This window comes from Conger conger, chromosome 1 (assembly GCF_963514075.1).
Source record: "Conger conger chromosome 1, fConCon1.1, whole genome shotgun sequence".
Taxonomy (NCBI): domain Eukaryota; kingdom Metazoa; phylum Chordata; class Actinopteri; order Anguilliformes; family Congridae; genus Conger; species Conger conger.
Window position 1 is genome coordinate 1,961,414 of NC_083760.1, and position 19,690 is coordinate 1,981,103.

A 19,690-nucleotide genomic window follows, 5' to 3' on the forward strand; every position below is an offset into this window, starting at 1 on the left:
AGTACCCGAAGAATTTGGTTCACAATGCATGAGAAAAGAAAACAGCAACAAATATCACAGGATGTGCAAACGTGTAACGATACAGTTAAAACTATTGAGAAACACCATAGTAAAAAATTATAGAAGCAAACAAAGATCCACACAAGCAAATACATGAACAAAAGAACGTTGGACTATGCAGAAAGAGTTAGAGAATTTACTCGATCATTTCCATAAGATACTGTAATTCATTCCACGACGTCCACATTGTATCGACAATCGGAGCGTGTATACATCAGTGCGTAGGTACACTGTAAAATGTAGGCTAGTGTGTCAAATAAACTCAAGAGTGATGATGATCGCATACGTTTCTGACTCGTGTTAAAGCTGTATACGGCTGCAAGCGTCGCCTAATAGCCCATTTCGTCGTTTTTGTGGACAAACTGTGCCAAAGACGAAGTTGTTGTTGGTAAAGAGAGGCAGCGCGTACTCTTACGTGTAACGGAGATTCTAGCCTATGGCAACGCGCACAAGGAAGGACACCAGACACCTTTTTTGTTTGTGGCGTGACGGGACCGCCGGTTGCGACCTGGAGCTGACGAGATCAAAGACGACTGATCACACACGTGTCCTCTCTTTGATATACCCCGTACAGATTCAGTTTACACTTGACGGCCAATTACCTTTTTTCCCATTGTTAGAAAATTCCAACGCTGCCAAAAGTTTATCATTGTCCGTTACCAGGGAAATGTCTGGAGTAGTGATCCAATTGCCTATGTGTTTAAAACTGAGCTATATACCTGGCTAGTGGATTCAAACCGCATTACCAGGCTGCACAGTTGTTGCGTCGTACAGCAATGCAAATTATATAGCCACGTATAAATCCCATTTCTCATGTACGAGACTCATGGTTTTTTTCCCCCCAGGCCTCAGTCCTTGGCCCGCTTCTTTTCTCCCTTTACACTAAATCCCTTGGCCATTATTACTGCTCATGGTTTGTCTTATCATTGCTATGCTGATGACACCCAACTGTTTTTCTCATTCTCACCATCTGACACAGGTTTCAGCCTGCATCTCTGCTTGTCTGAGTGACATCCAGAGTTGGATGGACAACCACCACCTACAGCTCAACCCAGGTAAGACAAAATGATCTTCATTTCTGCTCTAACCTCTCCCCTTCATGATTTCTCAATTTCCCTAGTGTGCCTCTCCAAGAACATTTGCGGCAGTGACCCTGTCCTGCAGATTCTTCCTATACAACATCTGGAGAGCCCCCCCGCCCCCTTCGCACCCCCTCCTCGAACCAGCTCCTGGTCCAAGTGATGGTACTGTCCCACCGGGACTACTGCAACTCTCTCTTGGCTGGCCTACTGGCCTCTGCCATCAGACCTCTCCAACTCATCCAGAATGCAGCAGCTCGTCTGGTCTTCAACTTTCCCAGATGCCTCCAACATCACCCCCTGCTCACTTCCCTCCCCTGGCTGCCTATCATGGCTCGCATCAAATTAAAAGCATCAACAAAAAAAAAAGAAAAGAAAAAAGATCATCAGCCCCTACACCCCTGCCAGACCTCTCCGTCCGGCCTCCACAGGCTGCCTGGCGCCTCCCCCTCTCCGCACTTCCATCGCCCACTCACGACTGCTGTCTGTTCTTACTCCACGGTGGTGGAACGACCTCCCCGTAGAGGTCAGAACAGCAGAGACTTCTTCAAGCACAGACTGAAGACACACCTCTTCTAGCTGCACCTCTCCCCACCCCTCCCAACAATCTCTAATCAACTGTTAGCTGTTTAGCTATTTTTAGTTCTCACAATTGTGTGAGATAATGAGGTTATTACTACAATTTTGTTTGCTAGGATGGTTTTATTGCTGCTATGTAAGCTGTTTATTGTTGTCCCTACATGAGTGCATATTATTCTTTAGCATTGTGTTTTGTAAAACAGTTTTATAGATATCATCGTTTGTCAGATTAATCTACAAGGCCCAAGGCCTTATCGTATCTTATTGTATTGTCAGCACTTGAAACTGTACTTCCCTCTACGGTCTTTCAGTGCACATGTCCCTGGTTATGGGTATGCATTTTATTGTACGTCGCTCTGGATAAGAGCGCCTGCCAAATTCCAATAATGTAATGTAATGTAGGGGGGTAGTTGGGGCAGTAAGTGATGACCTCATTGCAGGGAACAGGGGCTCAGACAGGGAGGGGTGGGGCCAGACTCTGGTTTAAAACAACATCCCACAGGTGAGAAAGATCCGTGCTGTAGATCATCTTTCCCTCCTAAAAACTCTCTCACACCCAAGCCGCTTTGCAGCTTCGCCAGAGTCAATACTGGGCCCATCTGGAAACCCTTATAAAACAGTAGACAAATGAATTCTGGCCCGTATACTTTTGTTTATGTATATGCATATGGGTGTATGTATACAAATGTCTATGTATGTGTACTTGGCTGTATATATGGGTGATAATAGTTTGAAGCATAAGTACAAATACACTAATAAATATGAAATTACAAATTGGAACACCACCCAAATCAGGAGCCTTTCCGCTACACACTCTCTCCCTCTCTTTCCCCGACTTAAACATGACCTTTAACCTTACAGAAAGTCACACTGGCCTGCACTGGAGTTGGAGTGGGTTTATTTACTACATTCACTCCATTTTTTTACAGTGAAATTTTCTATCAATGCAGTCGCAGGATATACCATTAAAACTCAAGTTCTATCTCTATGAACTGTCTAACAATGCCAATGTTTTAGCAATGATGGCTCCTTATTTTGTAACATGCGGGGAAGCAAAACAAGCTTTGGGCAGTCCCCACCTTTGATTGTTTTGGAAATCCGCATACGGCATGAATCATGGTAAAGTCAGTATGCTTTTCAGAGCAAGCATCCAGTGTACAAAACCCAGAGCAGTTTTAAGGAAACATTTTGTGGGAAGGTGCTAGGAATGATCATTGTTGTCTGTTTCCTAAACACAATATACACGCTAAAGGTTGTAGAGGCTCTCTGGAACAAGACGAGACCAGCTAAAGGTTTCTCAGAGCAGTGCAAGCAACGACTCAACCATCCATTACAATACATTCTATTTAGCAGATGCTGTTATCCCAAGCAACATACAAAACCATGCATATAAAGGACATTTGAACATACAGAGCAGGTTGGATAAGCTACAAATCACACAGAAACCACTGTATAGCCATGAACATCATTTCCAGTACACATGGCAAATAGGCCAAGGAATTAGGACCAAGACAGTACACAGAAATACAAATGCAAATACAATATAAATACAAATACAACTGCAACTATATTAGACTACAATGTAGTTTTCATGTGTGTGTGTGTGCATGTGTGTGTGTGTGTGTGTGTGCGTGTGTTCATGCATGCCTGTGCGTGAGTGTGTGTGTGTGTGTGTGTGTGTGTGTGTTATAGTATCCAAAATAGACAATCGCTGTGGATGGGTTGATGATACATACATAGAGTGGGTATTGTCATTCAATCAGAAACTCAATTTTTCAAACCTTTTCATACAGCCCTCAGATGACACAAAGTAAAAAAAGAAAAGAAAAAAAGCCAAAATAATGAAAGCTGGCATGTATGAATTTTGCCATCTCTCTCTCCCTCTCCATCACTCTCTCTCTCCCTCTCCATCACTCTCTCTCTCTCGCTCCCTCTCTCTCTGCTGTAATCCAGCCCTGTGAGTTGGGTGAGGCTGCACACATGCTTGTCTCCTGCTGTAATGTGTTCCTGTATAAAGATTATTTCCTTTATTTTCTAATGTGAGCCAGGAGGAATACTATTACACAGTACTGCTGGGGACTCTCACACGCACACACACACACACATACACACACTCACTCACACACACACAACACTGAGGCAGGCATACACACACACACACACAACACGCGCACACACTTGCATGCATGCACACACAGAGACACACACACATACATAATCCAGACACTGTCTCTCCATAGCATTCTGCATTCTCCCCCCCAAGCACCAACATAAACACATCTGCCCCCCCCCCCATTAACCCACCACCAATGCCCCCCTACTTCCCCCCAACTGCCCCCTAACAAAAATGCTTTGAGCATATTACTAGCTTCTCTCCATTGGCTACCCATTACATTTCACATTGTTTTCAAAGTACTCCTCCTCACATTTAAGGAATGGGCTTGCCCTTCCCTATCTTAAAGGTACAATAGGTAAGATTTGTGTGTTAAAACATTGTTACAAGACCATTGTAAATCCCTTCCTATCATTGAAAAAGGCTCACTGACATGTTGACTCGCCCTCTACCTGTGATATAGCCCTTAAATCCGGGTTTCAAAATATGCAGTTGAGCACTCTCTCTCCTTATCTTTAAATCTAGGCTCAAAACAGATTTTTCACCCAACCTATTATGAGCAGTCAAACAGGTTGTTATGGGTCCACAGATCAGAGTAGCTAGGGTTCCGTTAACTGGTTTGTTATTTATTATTTATCTGTACTTACGTAATCGTATAAAATGTGGGCTGGAATGACTATTCTGTGTGACTATAATGACACCTGGTGGCATTTACAGGAATTACAGTTTAAAACGGCCGGAGAGCGACAGAAAAACACACAGGAAGGGTGTGAAGATGGCGTGCATCACTATCACATTCTCGGCCGGTTTAAGGGATCAGGGATCTCCACAGGAACTAAGACTTAATTCAGGTTTCACACGTAATAGACCAGGGCTTCAAAACTCCAGTCCCGCAGACCCCCAGTGTCTGCTTGCATAAAAATATTATGCATATGCATAAAATATTGGCCTCTGTCCCCTGTTGCTTTAATTATCATTTAAAAATACTTCAGTTTCTGCCCATAGAAAATGTTCCTTGTAAAGAGCAATCGGGTGTAGTCTGTCATTGGTTAATTTTCATGAGTATTACTGGCGTCCTCTGCAGGCTAAATAACGTGTTTACAACCCGGATTAACAAGGAGTAAATGGAGCATATATTTATACTGTACATGTCTATGGGTTTGAAAGAGCTGGCCTGAACAATGAAGTAATGTGACATTGTTGTACTCCTGCGAAGTACAGGTACTAGAGATGACGGAAAACTTATATTCAAAATTAAGGATCAGAAATTAACACTGAAGTAACAATGGAACTGTACTCCTGAAATCTGCACTTGCGATAACCCCGGCAAAATCCTAACGTCAATGTTAGCTATTGAACTGTTAACGTTAATTTAAACAGTGGCTAAAGCTGGCAAGCTTGTTATCTACCATAATGGCTGATTTTTTAATTAGGCTACTTTTAAAACGTGGCTAAAACCGAACGTCATATTCTTTAAAATAAATAGCAAATAACCACACTAGTGACTTTTAGTTTTATTTAATTGTTGTAATTACATGTTGTACATATAATTTAATAGTCACGGTTTCGCTTGGCATTTTGGCCGGGTTTAAGGTTCGCTAACTAGCTTGCTAGCTTCCAACCAGTAACGTTAGCTACCTGCTGTCGACGGAGGGAGCTAATGTGGCACCGATATTAGGACCAGTATGAAATTGCGAGACAGAATGTTTGTGAGACCTGTAACTACGCGAGGCTAGATGGTCCAGCAGTGTGTCTCCCACAAAGTTTAAATTAAACTAAACAGCGCCTACGGCTATCGTGGTACCCGGCTTCAGTAGCCAACTTGTGCTTGTCTCTGCTAGCGATAGCTAACGTAACTCACGTCAGTTTGTTTATTCAAGTTACCTTCGAACCTGGGCGATACGAGAGTGAATTCGAAGCGAGAGAAGTAAAGGGACCACCTAGCGTGTCGTAGGTTCAGACGTTTGACCGTCCGTATATACTCCAGGTTAAGGCGATCCGTCAGCACAATGAAAGGCTCTTTGGCCCCCCCCAGCCAATGTCTCCACTCCCAGAGGTTGTTTAAGCAGTTTAGGCCTGGCTTCAAGTGGTTCACAATTGAGCTGCTAGGCTTTTAACCATGAACAAATAAGATATCATACATTATCCTAATTCTAACTATATTACACATGTTACTAGTCGCTTGAGTCAAAATCGTATTCATTACTTACCCTCAGATACATCATTATTAGCCATTCCAGAGTCTAGGCTGAAGAAAAAGGGTGATCGTGCCATTTCAGTTACAGCCACTAGACTCTCGAACGGTCTCCCTCTGGTCATTAGCTGAGTCAGTTTCTTCTTTTACGACTAATCTGGGCACCCATTAAGCTTTTAATGGATTTGACTTTGTTTTATTTGATTTTTAATCTATAAATTAGCCTTTATTGGATTTTAATTTGGCTTTTCTTATTGTGCGCCTCTCCTGTGGAACAAATTGTCTGCTCATGTTCTGGGTGCAGACACTGTCAGGCTTACAACATATCCTTTTAGTCTATCCTATAGTTGAGGTGCAGGAGTGGGTGGCTTGCATAAGCTCTAGAGTTTCTGGTGGATTTAGCAGTCAGTGCTGTCACAGGATTATTGTTGGTAGTGCTGTGTTAAGCTGAACCAGTCATGGTCTGGGGGTGACTGTCTCAAGCCTGCCCTCATGGCACTGTGTTGGCCACTGCCTCTGTTCCCCTGAGCCAGGCTGCCATAGCCTTATTCTGCCTCTGTTCCCCTGAGCCATGCTGCCATAGCCTTATTCTGCCTCTGTTTCCCTGAGGCATGCTGCCATAGCCTTATTCTGCCTCTGTTCCCCTTAGCCATGCTGCCATAGCCTTATTCTGCCTCTGCTTCCCTCAGCTATGCTGCCATAGCCTTATTCTGCCTCTGTTTCCCTCAGCTATGCTGCCATAGCCTTATTCTGCCTCTGTTTCCCTTAGCCAAGCTGCCATAGCCTTATTCTGCCTCTGTTCCCCTTAGCCATGCTGCCATAGCCTTATTCTGCCTCTGTTTCCCTGAGCCATGCTGCCATAGCCTTATTCTGCCTCTGTTCCCCTTAGCCATGCTGCCATAGCCTTATTCTGCCTCTGTTCCCCTTAGCCATGCTGCCATAGCCTTATTCTGCCTCTGTTTCCCTCAGCTATGCTGCCATAGCCTTATTCTGCCAGGGTTCTCCTTCCCGTACGTACCTCTCTCTCCTGCTGTGATTGATAAATTACCTGAACCCCCTAACAATGTTACTTTCCTCTGCTCCCCACTCCCTGCACCTGCCCAGAGCTCTAGCCCACCTTTACCTCTGCTTGGACTTTTAATTAATTTGGAATTAATTTGGATGTACTAATTAATCTGTTTATTTTTACAACCATTTTTCCAAAAAAAACAATGTCAACCTGGGGCAGATGGGTTCCCCCTCTGAGTCAGGTTCTGCTCAAGGTTTCTTCCTGTCAGCCAGCTTTGTGACAAAGCCCCTTTGTTAAAAGCACTAAGCAAATAAAAATTGATTGATTTGGGGACACTTCAGGACAGTGTTTGGGAAATCTAATGTGGAATTTGAATGGTTGTCATTGCCATTAAGTTTGTGCACAAATATAATGTAGTTCTGGGTTGGTCCTTGACTTAGAAAAAAGAAATAAAAAAAAGAAATTTTGTCGTATTTTTATTTTATTTGAATGGGACAAGCCTCTTCTTTAATTTCTCTTCTTTAAAGTCTTAAACCACACATGTGCAGTAAATAGTTTTTGACATATTGACAGCTTTATAGGACGAGCACAAAATAGTTCGATATAATTGCCCTCTAGGGGGGCAAAGTGGAAACGGTTAATCATCTTAATGCAAAAGTCTTGAAGTAAATGGGAAATTTATTATTGAACAAACTGCAGCAAAACCCCTGAACACATTGCGTCAGTAGTCCTATCTGTCTTGTCAGTTAGAAGCCAAATTTATATTTGAAAGAGTTTCAGTGTATGCATCAGAAATAAATAATAGCCTAAGTAGGCTGGCTTATAGCTTTTTGCACCAGATTTATACCAGATGAATTCCTGCCTGGCTTGGAACACATGTTGGCTAGCAGACACAACAGCGACTGGTCTCAGGCATGTTTTGTCTCACAGAAACAGAAAAGGCAGCCCCATATCTGCTCGTAGGTGTACCCTTTGGAACCCCCACTCATTCCACTTCTGGCCCAGAGTGAAGGCTTTTAAATACCGCAGAATGGGAGGCACGCCCTACAAATCTGAGACTGATTAATCAACCCCCACTCATTCCGCTTCTGGTGCATGCCAAAAACAAAAGGTTACTTCACAATTCAAGCAGCAGTGCAAGTTTGACTTGCAAGTGTAGCGTTAAGCAAGTGAAGTATTGTGCATGAGAGGTGTTGGAAACACGGACCATTACCACAACAGTTTGATATAAAGCATTAACAAAATATTAGTCTGAAGTTTTGGCAGAATATCTGATTGTCCCTGCGAGGAAGCTAAGACTTGGTCATATTTTCCAGCAGGACAACAACTCCAAAGATACATCACTATCCACACAGAAATGATGAAGTGAAAACAACATATAAAGTAATGAACCAGGAGTGCCAATAATTGTGAAATCAGTTTTTTTGGGGAAACACATTTTTTTATTTGAATAATGTAAGACTTTTGTTGATTCCATTGAATCATTAATAATACTTTACACTTGTTGGAAAACATTAACAGATAATGTTAATGTAAATAACATTGTATTATTGTATTATTTGTTAGTTGTGTATGTACTGTAGGAAGCCACTGTATACACTTCCTTACATTAACGGGGGCTTGTGAGTTATGTATTGAAACACACACAAAGATGGGACTGTGTTCACGTAGTGCAGCTTTCATAGGCCTATATGTAATAGCAGACTGCTGAACTCAAACATCCCCACTGTATCACACCAATCATTGTGAACAATACAGTAAACAGAGCAGTGTAATACAATTCAGATTTTTGCTGCTGTTGTTGCCTATCCACTTTGAGGTTTGACGCATTGTGTGTTCAGAGACACTCTTTAGCATACCACTATTGTAATGCATGGTTATTTGCGTTACTGTCACCTTCATGTCAGCTACATTTTATGCTATATAAATAAATAATAATAATAATAATTATTATTATTATTATTATTACTACTGAATGAAGTGCTCAGTGATTTAACCCTGGGCACCCAATAGTGTAATCAGCACACACAACATGTAAGTCAATGCTTTAAATGAGATTTTATTTGATGCGCTACACAGAAAATCAATCAGTAAATCGACTTAGAGAAAGAACAGGAGTAGAACTTCAGCAGGTGTTGCGTACATGAAAAGCAGGAAATAAAACTTGATCCCAAGATTGATTTCTTTACCCGATTTCTTACATACTACACCGGGCTAAAGTGACCAGCTTTAAATGTGGTATCAGCCACAAAAGTTAGTGGGAGGAAGCAAAGCATTCACTTCCACTTCACAGAGCTGAAGGACGTTCTCTCTTGGAAGGTGCACCGTCACGTAATGTCCCAGCATTAGCCCGGGACAGGGAAAGGTTTTAGTCTCTCCTGCTGTCATAGTTTCAATCTCGCTGCACCTGCAAGAGGGAACAGAACAAAGTTGCTAAGGGGCTTATTTTGAATAATAATTGTCAAATTATTAACAGTCCTAACTATGAATATGATGCTTCCTCAGTTACAGTAGCTAGCGTGTGATGAGGGGGATGCTTATCGTGCGGTTGGGCTGTTAATGGAAATGATCTGTCAGTGTGAGCTGGTCTGTACTCTGGTCTGTACTGCAGAGTTAAAGTGTGGGCAGGTCTGTCCTCTGGTCTGTACTGCAGAGTTAAAGTGTGGGCAGGTCTGTACTCTGGTCTGTACTGCAGAGTTAAAGTGTGGGCAGGTCTGTACTCTGGTCTGTACTGCAGAGTTAAAGTGTGGGCAGGTCTGGACTCTGGTCTGTTCTGCAGAGTTAAAGTGTGGGCAGGTCTGTACTCTGTACAGAGGGGGCTGTTGGCAGCACTCTCTCTCTCTAAAGGACACACTTATCTGCTCTGCCCCAAATAGAAAGAGGGCATTGCAGAGGTGAGACAGACATTATGAAGATGACCAGGCATTTCAAAAAAGTGTTTGTGAATATGAGGCTCTGCGTGTAAAGATGGCTACTGACCGTGCATTATTGATGCCGTGGTTCTCCAGGGAGTCACCGATGAGGATCTGAGCTCCACCGATCCTTTCTGCACAGCAGTCTCCTCGGGTGGTGATGGTGACGGAGGTGATTTAGTAGGACTTCAGCAGGTCCACCCTCCACCAGGCGTTGGGACCGATTGCGGTGTGGGCACAGGACCCATGCCTGGCATCAGAATCTCGGTTTCCATCAATGGCATAGGCTGCCAGGCTTAACACTGCCCCAGGGCCTGATGGAAGCCCTGATTGAGTGGCCTTGCCGCGTAAAGCCACGTTCTCTGCAGGGGGAAATGAACACAATTGAGCCAACATGGCTGTAAAATGCTGTTACTTTATTAGCACCCTGGACAAACCCTGTGTCCTGTGCAACTGCAGCAGTACTGTGAAATTACCCATCATGCCTTTGGGTGTTCAGCCAAATTCTCCACGGCAGAGGCTGTAAGTCACTGGCCATCGGATCACTTTGGCTCATTGGGTTTATGAGTTTGAGGGAAAGGTTTGTCAGGCATAATATGAGTCTGATATGTGAAGCTGGCTTTCATGCTTAAACGTTTAGTGAACCAATAACATGAAGTTAAATTCCACAAGGTCTGATATTACTTCAGTTAAATCATGTCAGTGGCAATAGTATCTGAATTGAATATTACTTATATTCAAGTGGTAAAAACATTTGCCTTTGGTCAACATTTCCAAACACCAATTATTTTATCTCACTCGGGGCATTCATTTCAGACAACTGATCCAAATAGATATGGATAAAGATTGATGAAGACTTTTTCAGAGAAACACCTGTACGCTTTCATGTACAGGTGGTTTCCATTTCAGTGCATGTGCATGGGGTGAAGTGTACCTTCTGTAAATCCTGGAGGAACTGAGCCTGGCTTGACGGCTGAAAGTGCCACGATCTGAACAAGTAAGATTATCACCTTCATCCTGGAAAAGAGGGGAGAGATTGTAGAGCAGAGATCAACCAAGCAAGTACATTTTGGAATTATTCTGGGGGAAAATCTTAAAACAAATATTGAGTTGATGTGGTTCTACATGGTGCATCCTCAATTTCAGAGATTTCAAACAGATTTTTCTTCCAATGCAAAGCATTATGAAGATAATGTGTGCTAGCTAACTTAGCTTAGGTAACCAGATAGCCAGCATGAACCACCAATGATGAGACCATTGAAGGAACATTGAACATCCAAAATATTTTTTTACAAAGAGATTAATTCACTGTGAAGATCACGGGTTACCCCATTTAGGGTTAAGCAATTTGTAAACATAGGATACAACATTGCGTCATAGCTACATTTTCTCAGAGAAATAAACAGTGAAATCGAGTACAACTAATGTTCAATAAAATGTTTGAAAGCTTACAAAAGCTTCATCATTCATTTTTGAAAAATTGCTAATAGAGAGATTTTCAGGTGGATCTGCAGGTAGATCTAGTCTGTAAACTCACCTGTCTGTAAGGCAGCAGGTTCACAGTTAGATCTCGTCTGTAAACTCACCTGTCAGTAAGGTAGCAGGTTCACAGTGTAGGGTTCCTCGCACGGGACTCCAAATTATGTAGGCTCCTCGCACGGGCCGCCAAATAACGCAGGGATTTTACTCTCTACGAAACCGGGGCGCCAGTTAAACGTTGTGTAGCAGTATAACTGCAAAAAGTAATCAGTCTCATAAAATTACTATTATCAGAAATATCTAACCACAAATTTAGTATTTTAATTAATAATTAAAATAACCAATTTTAATGATTAAACATACCGATAACCTGAAGGTTGGAAGTTCTTCGAAAGACTGCTTTAACTCGGCTCTCATGTCTATGCGATTCCAAAACGGACACCGGGGTTTAATAAAATATATTTATTAAACAAACATACAAACACTTAACAGATAAACTAACGGGAAGTTAGTAAGGAAATTTAGTTGGGTATGTGTGTGTGCGTGTGTGTGGCATTGTCTGATCAAGCCAAGCACGACTGTTCCTGACTAGTGGCCAGGGCTGTGGTCAACACTGATGGTGGTAGGGTGCCAGAGAGGCTGAACACTCTGGGTACAGCGCCAGTATGCCTGAAACGGCATCAAAAGGTTGCCTGCTTGTCCCGAGTTATTGTTGCACACTTGAATAATGACACTTTGTGATATCCAGGTGCTCATATTTTATTGTATTCTGCAACAACACATGAAAATAATGTCCAGCTGCAACAGGTTGTGCGACCTGAAACCCCAAGTGATGTCTACATCCCAGCGGGCCTGAGTGGAGCAGACCATACCCCAGAACAGACACAGCAGGTAAATGCTTTTCTATGCGAGCACAAAGAGGTGTTCTCCATGTCTGCCCATGACTGTGTACAGGCCGATGCTGTGTTTCACCCAATCTCCACAGGGCAGGCACCACTGACAAACCCAACCAAATCTCTACCAGGAGGTGCGTACATTGATCCAAGGCATGTTGGAGGCAGGAGTGATCCGCAAGACCTTCAGCCCTTGGGCATCACCCATAGTCTCAGTGCCCAATAAAGATGGCACTTTAAGATCTTGCATAGATTATCGTAAACTCAACAGTGTAACCTCCAAATATGCCTTCCCCTGGCCCCGCGGTAGAAGAGTCTTGCACTCTGCTCTCGAAGGGCAGGTTCTTTTCCAACCTCACCAGCGGATACTGGCTGGTGCCATCGCACCCCAGTGACTTTGACAAAGCCCACAGGGCTCTATGAGTTTAGTAGAATGATGTTTGGGTTGAGTAATGCCCCTGCCACTTTTCAGAGGCTTATGCAGTCACATCCGGGTGATCAGAACTTCCAGTCTCTTTTGATCTATATTCCTGATATTATTGTGTTTAATTGTATCATTAAATCAATTGGCTAGAGCCAATAAAACATTTGAGAAAAGCCTGGGTATATGCACACATTTAGTAAAATAACAGTGCTGTGCTTTTTGAAGAGAGTTAGAGAACTGCAAGACTATCTTTTCAGGAAATTAATAAATATATAAATAGTCCATTTTCATTTTCAAGTCCTTCTTTGAAGATCTTTCTGCACCATATTTTTTTCTAGCTTTACCCTCATTCCACATTCTCTGTTCACATTCCACATTCTCTGTTCACATTCCACAAGGTCATCTGTGATGTGCTGCAGGGTTAAGGGCCTTGCTCAATGGCCAAAGGCTCTGCGGATCTTATTGTGGCTACACTGGGATTAGAACCACCGACCTTGCGGTCCCAGTCATGTACTTTAACCACTACGCTAAAGGCCGCCCTCCCTCCCTAACTCACCACCATGATTAGCCTTAGACTGTCATGGCACTTATGTATAGATTGTATAGATATTGTTACTTGTATAGATATTGTTGTTTTTTATTGGCTGTTGTATTGTTGTATTCTGGCTGCCAACTGTGGTATGCTAGTTTGGAAGTTGATTGTACACTTCAAGGGTTCTGATTATCTGTATGTTTACACTTGGACTCGGAACTGTACTGTCCTCTCAGGTCCTCTTCACAGTTGTGTTTGATTTGCACTTCGTTGTACGTCGCTCTGGATAAGAGCATCTGCTAAATGCCATGTAATGTAATGCAATGGTTGAGTCACCCTGGGAGAGGCCAACCTGTATACTCAAATGTTTAACTTTTCAGTCAATGTCTGTACTGCAGAGTTAAAGTGTGGGCAGGTCTGTACTCTGGTCTGTACTGCAGAGTTAAAGTGTGGGCAGGTCTGTACTCTGGTCTGTACTGCAGGGTTAAAGTGTGGGCAGGTCTGTACTCTGGTCTGTACGGCAGAGTTTTCAGTCTTTTCAAGCCTTATTATTCCACTCTGTCATTCCAGCTGAAAACTTTGAATCGTTGTCCACACGGCTACAGGACAAGTTACCGATCGAGATTACCAGTTTACAAATAACACCAACATTTCTACAGGTGATGTATGTAGAATTGTCATTAGCAAGGTCTTCTGTGATATATGACCTTATGCATCATTTTGGCAAATGCTTCTATGCTAGGTGATCTGGTTTTCATTGGAGGAAGTATACAGTTACATTATTGGCATTTGGCAGTTGGATTCACACCTTGAATAAAGGGAGATCACCTGATAGATATGGCATGTGATGCCATCTGAACTTTTCACAAGATGGGGGCATGTCAATTCTTCAGAATGTTTCAGAGGCAAACATTCTCTGTTTGTCCTGGTTGGTGTGCTGTATGTTGAACGTCTTGGTCCAGTGAACTTCCTGCTGAGAGTCGTTATCTGTGGCAAGTGGCTGGCCAGACAAATGGACCCAGCGATGACTCATCCAGGAAGTCACACAAGATCCCAGAAGAACATCCAAAGACCTGCAGGCCTCTGTAGCCTCAGCTAAGGCCAGTGTTCTTGACTCCACAATTAGAAATAGACTGGGCAAAATGGTCTTCATGGGAGAGAAGCAAAAGACTGAAAGAAACCTAAATGCTCAGTTCTTTTTCATTTACATTTACATTTTAGTCATTTGGCAGACGCTTTTAATCCAAAGCGACTTACAAGTGCATAGGTTCTACCAAAAGTCAGAGCATCACATCCAGAAACTAGCAAAATACACAGGAAATGCTGTTCTAAACATAGTTGTCATCAGAAGTGCATTTTTTTTTTTTTTTGGGGGGGGGGGGGGGGGGAGGGGTTAGACAAGGATAGGGATATCAGAAAGGAGGGGCAGGGGAAATCAGGAGGGAGGACTAAGGTAGAGTTTGAAAAGGTGGGTTTTGAGTCTGGGTCGAAATAGGGGGAGGGATTCTGCTGTTCTGACAGTGGTAGGCAAGTCATTCCACCACTGAGGAACCAGAACGGAAAACAGGCGTGAACGTGCAGCTCGACCGCCAGGTGCACGTAGAGAGGGAACCGTAAGGCGACCAGAGCTGGCAGACCGGAGTGGTCTAGCTGGGGAGTAGGGAGTGATCAGGGATTGTATGTAAATTGGGGCAGTCCCCTTAGCAGCCTGAAATGCCAACACTAGGGCCTTGAAACGGATGCGTGCGGCAATAGGAAGCCAGTGGAGGCCAATGAGAAGCGGAGTGACATGAGCCGACCTGGGCGGACTGGTGATCAGGCGGGCTGCAGCATTCTGGACCAGCTGGAGGGGCTAGATAGCACATGCTGGGAGACCGGCTAGGAGGGAGTTGCAGTAATCCAGGCGGGAAATGACGAGCGCCTGGACTAGGAGCTGGGTGGCTTTCTCAGTCAGGAGATGACGGATACGGCGTATATTATACAGAAAGAACCTGCAGGTTCTGGCAGTGGAGGATACTTGTGGAGCCAGGGTGAGGCAGTTATCAAGAGTCACCCCAAGATTCTTTGCCGTACGGGAGGAGGAAACTACAAAGTCCTCAACAGTCAATGAGAGGTCGATTGACGGAGAGGACTTAGCAGGGATGTAGAGAAGCTCAGTTTTGGCAAGGTTGAGCTTAAGGTGATGGGAAGTCATCCACGCAGAGATATCAGCCAAGCAGGCAGAGATCCGTGTGGTGATTTGGGTGTCGGGGGGGAAGGAAATGAAGAGTTGGGTGTCATCAGCGTAGGAATGATAAGAAAAGCCGTGGGAAGAGATAACAGAACCAAGAGACATGGTGTATAGCGAGAAGAGGAGAGGCCCAAGAACCGAGCCCTGCGGGACTCCAGTTCGTAGGGGGTGAGGGTCGGAGACTGCACCCCTCCAAGTCACCTGGTAGGAGCGACCAGAGAGGTAGGAGGAAAACCAAGCGAGTGCAGAACCTGTGACACCCATCCCAGACAGCGATGAGAGCAGAATCTCATGCTTGACTGTATCGAAGGCGGCTGACAGGTCGAGGAAGATGAGGACAGAGGAGAGGGTTTTTGCTTTAGCAGAGTGGAGTGCCTCAGTGACCGCGAGCAGGGCGGTTTCAGTGGAGTGGCAACTCTTGAAGCCAGACTGGTTGGGGTCATGGAGATTGTTCTGGAGAAGATAAGTGGACAGTTGGGAGCAGACCGCCCGTTCCAGAGTTTTAGCGAGAAAGGGAAGAAGAGAGACAGGCCGGTAGTTGTTCAGGGCAGAGGGGTCAAGAGTAGGTTTTTTGAGCAGGGGAGTGACTCTGGCCCTCTTCAGGGAAGAGGGCATGGTGCCGGAAGAGAGGGAGGTGTTGATTAGAGAGGAGAGAAAAGGGAGAATGTCATCAGATATAGATTGTAGGAGGGGAGAGGGGAAGGGGTCAAGAGGACAGGTGGTTTGGCGGTGGGAAGTAAGGAGTTTCAGTGTGTCGGCGTCAGAGAGGGGAGAAAAGGATAACTTTTTGGGGGTAGGAGGGTCAGCAGGGGTGGAGGGTTGGGAGAAGGAATTGCGAATAGCATCGACCTTCTTTTCAAAGAAGGAGACAAAGTCATCAGGTGTGAGTGATGAGGGGGGTGGGGGGGCCAGAAGAGAGGAGAAAGTTGAAAACAGTTTGCGGGGATTAGAGGCGGCCGCGTTAATTTTCGAGTGAAAGAAGGAAGATTTAGCTAGAGAGACAGAGGAATGGAAAGATGATAAGAGGGCATGGAAGGAAGCCATATCACTGGGGAGACAGGACCTTTTCCATTTTCTCTCCGCCGCCTGCAGTTCGGTTCGGACAGCTTGTAGAGCATCAGAAAGCCAAGGACTGGGGGGGGGAGGCCCGAGCTAATTTGGTCGTGAGGGGACACAGAGAATCAAAGGAAGATGAGAGGGAGGACATGAGAGTTGTAGCCGCATCATCGGGAGACAGTCGAGAGAAAGACTCCGCAGATGGTAGGTAGGAGAGGATTGTAGATGAGAGGGTGGAGGAAGACAGGTGGCGTAGGTTCCGTCGACAGGTGACAGTGGATGGTGGGAGAGATGGATGGGTGTTAGAGGAGAGTGGAAGAGAGAAAGAGATGAAGGAGTGGTCAGATATATGGAGTGGTGTTACAGAGAGGTTGGTTGTTGTGCAGCTCCTTGTGAAGATGAGGTCAAGAAGGTTGCCTGCTTTGTGGGTGGGAGGGGAAAGAGTGAAGGTAAGGTCAAAAGAAGAGAGGAGGGAGAGAAAGGTAGACTGGGTGGACTCTGAGTTGAGGTTGAAGTCACCCAGGAGGATCAGGGGGGTGTCATTGACAGGTGAGGAGCTGAGGAGGATGTCCATCTCATCCAAAAAGTTCCCCAGAGGACCCGGGGGGCGATAAACAACAATAATAAACAGTTTGCACGGCAGAGTAAGAGAAACCGCATGAAATTCAAAAGAGGAGAAGGAGAGGGATGAGGAGAAGACACTAGATCTCCATGAGGATGAGATTAGGAGACCTGTGCCACCTCCTCTGCCAGAGGATCTGGGTGTGTGGGAAAAAGAGAAGGCAGAGGAAAGGGCAGCCGGGGTGGCCGTGTTCTCTGGTGAGAGCCACGTTTCAGTTAAAGCAAGAAAGTCAAGGTTGAGGTGGGAGGCATAGGCAGATATGAAGTCTGCTTTCTGGACGGCGGACTGGCAGTTCCAGAGGCCACCAGCCACACAGAGATCAATACCAGGGGATCTGGGAGGAAAGATGAGGTTAGAGATATTCTGCCCATGTTGGCGGGAGGCGAACCTCCTACCTGACTGGGACCTGGGGAGAGGAGAGAGGACAGGGATGGGAAGGAAACACATGGAGGGAACTAGGGAGGACAAGGGGAATACTACACAGTGGAATGAGGGCAGGCAGCAAAAACAAAATCAAACATCAGGCTCTCGGACAGCCTCGATGGACACCCGTAGATAGACACCCTCGACTTTGTACACCTGCGACTTCGTACACCGAGGCAAGTAGAAGAGGCCGCCGCACACAGCTGCCGCTGGTGCGCTACACAACTGCTTAAATAACACTGACGCTGAATACAGAAAATGCAACCAACCCACTGCAGAACAATAATGCACACTGAAGTGAGTTCAGGTGTGCCAGTAATAATAGCCTGAGCAGGGTGCAAAGTATTGGCTCCTCCTACAACAAAAGCTGTGGCCTGCCAGCCAGTAAAACAATAGCCTAACTTAATAGCCTAGCTTACCTGAGAGAAACAAACACCTAACCCAGTTTCACTGAATCTAAATAAACACCACTTGTAATAGCTAACAAACAAACAAGTACACAACAGAACACTATAATGACAACTAAACTGAATTTAGAATCAGCAAGCAAACAAATAATACTTAACGAATCCAGGAGAAAATGCAACCAACCCACTGCAGAACAATAATGCACACTGTTCACATTCGCGATGATCCCCAGGCCTTTTTGGATTATGTTCTATGGACAGATGAGTCACAAATGCTGCTATGTTATTATGTTTTGCCAAAAATGAAGGAACTGCAGCCTACACAATCAGGTATCAATTGTCCCTTGTTCTTGTTCATTATATTAGCTGACTATTAAGGACTAATATTAGAACTAATGTTCCTATAATAAATTGCTTGTGGATTTTTGTTTTATACATTATGAACCATAGTAATATCTGTGGTGTTATTGGTCAAAAGTAATCTTTGTTAGGAAAATGCTAAATATATACAATTATACGAAACTAAACCACAGTTGCTTATACTGTCATTAGTTTCATTCAGCCGATATTAATCTCTATGCGCATATCCTGACATAGCCATTTCAGTAAAACAAGAAAATGAAATAATAACAATAATCCAGCTATTACTACTATTAGCACCATATTTTATAACATTCACGGTTTAACTTTTATGCTGTGACATTACCAATACTGCGCCTTTAAACCCAGAAACAACAGCTCACTCCCAACTTCACTAGTCTAACGTTGTTCTCCCTGCTGAGCCACGTGGCTATGCTAACATTATGTCTACTGATGTTTTTCTCAGAGAGGGTGGACTTGATCTTGGAATCACAGAACACCATGAGTGTCCAGCTGCAACAGGTGGTGCGACCTGAAACCCCAAGTGATGTCTACATCCCAGCAGGCCTGAGTGGAGCAGACCATACCCCAGAACAGACACAGCAGGTAAATGCTTTTCTATGCGAGCACAAAGAGGTGTTCTCCATGTCTGCCCATGACTGTGTACAGGCCAATGCTGTGTTTCACCCAATCTCCACAGGGCAGGCACCACTGACAAACCCAACCAAATCTCTACCAGGAGGTGCGTACGTTGATCCAAGGCATGTTGGAGGCAGGAGTGATCCGCAAGACCACCAGCTCTTGGGCATCACCCATTGTCTCAGTGCCCAATAAAGACGGCACTTTAAGATCTTGCATAGATTATCGTAAACTCAACAGTGTAACCTCCAAATATGCCTTCCCCTGGCCCCGCGGTAGAAGAGTCTTGCACTCTGCTCTCGAAGGGCAGGTTCTTTTCCAACCTCACCAGCGGATACTGGCTGGTGCCATCGCACCCCAGTGACTTTGACAAAGCCCACAGGGCTCTATGAGTTTAGTAGAATGATGTTTGGGTTGAGTAATGCCCCTGCCACTTTTCAGAGGCTTATGCAGTCACATCCGGGTGATCAGAACTTCCAGTCTCTTTTGATCTATATTCCTGATATTATTGTGTTTAATTGTATCATTAAATCAATTGGCTAGAGCCAATAAAACATTTGAGAAAAGCCTGGGTATATGCACACATTTAGTAAAATAACAGTGCTGTGCTTTTTGAAGAGAGACTATCTTTTCAGGAAATTAATAAATATATAAATAGTCCATTTTCATTTTCAAGTCC

The 19,690-nt window shown here is 44.4% G+C and overlaps 1 protein-coding gene and 1 pseudogene across 1 annotated transcript in view; both read right to left on the reverse strand.

Moving 5' to 3' along the window:
• Positions 1-19,690, reverse strand: part of LOC133123803 (fucolectin-1-like) — a 125,245-nt gene that overhangs the window by 68,689 nt on the left and 36,866 nt on the right. The window lies entirely within an intron of this gene.
• Positions 9,147-10,962, reverse strand: LOC133123877 (fucolectin-1-like; annotated as a pseudogene).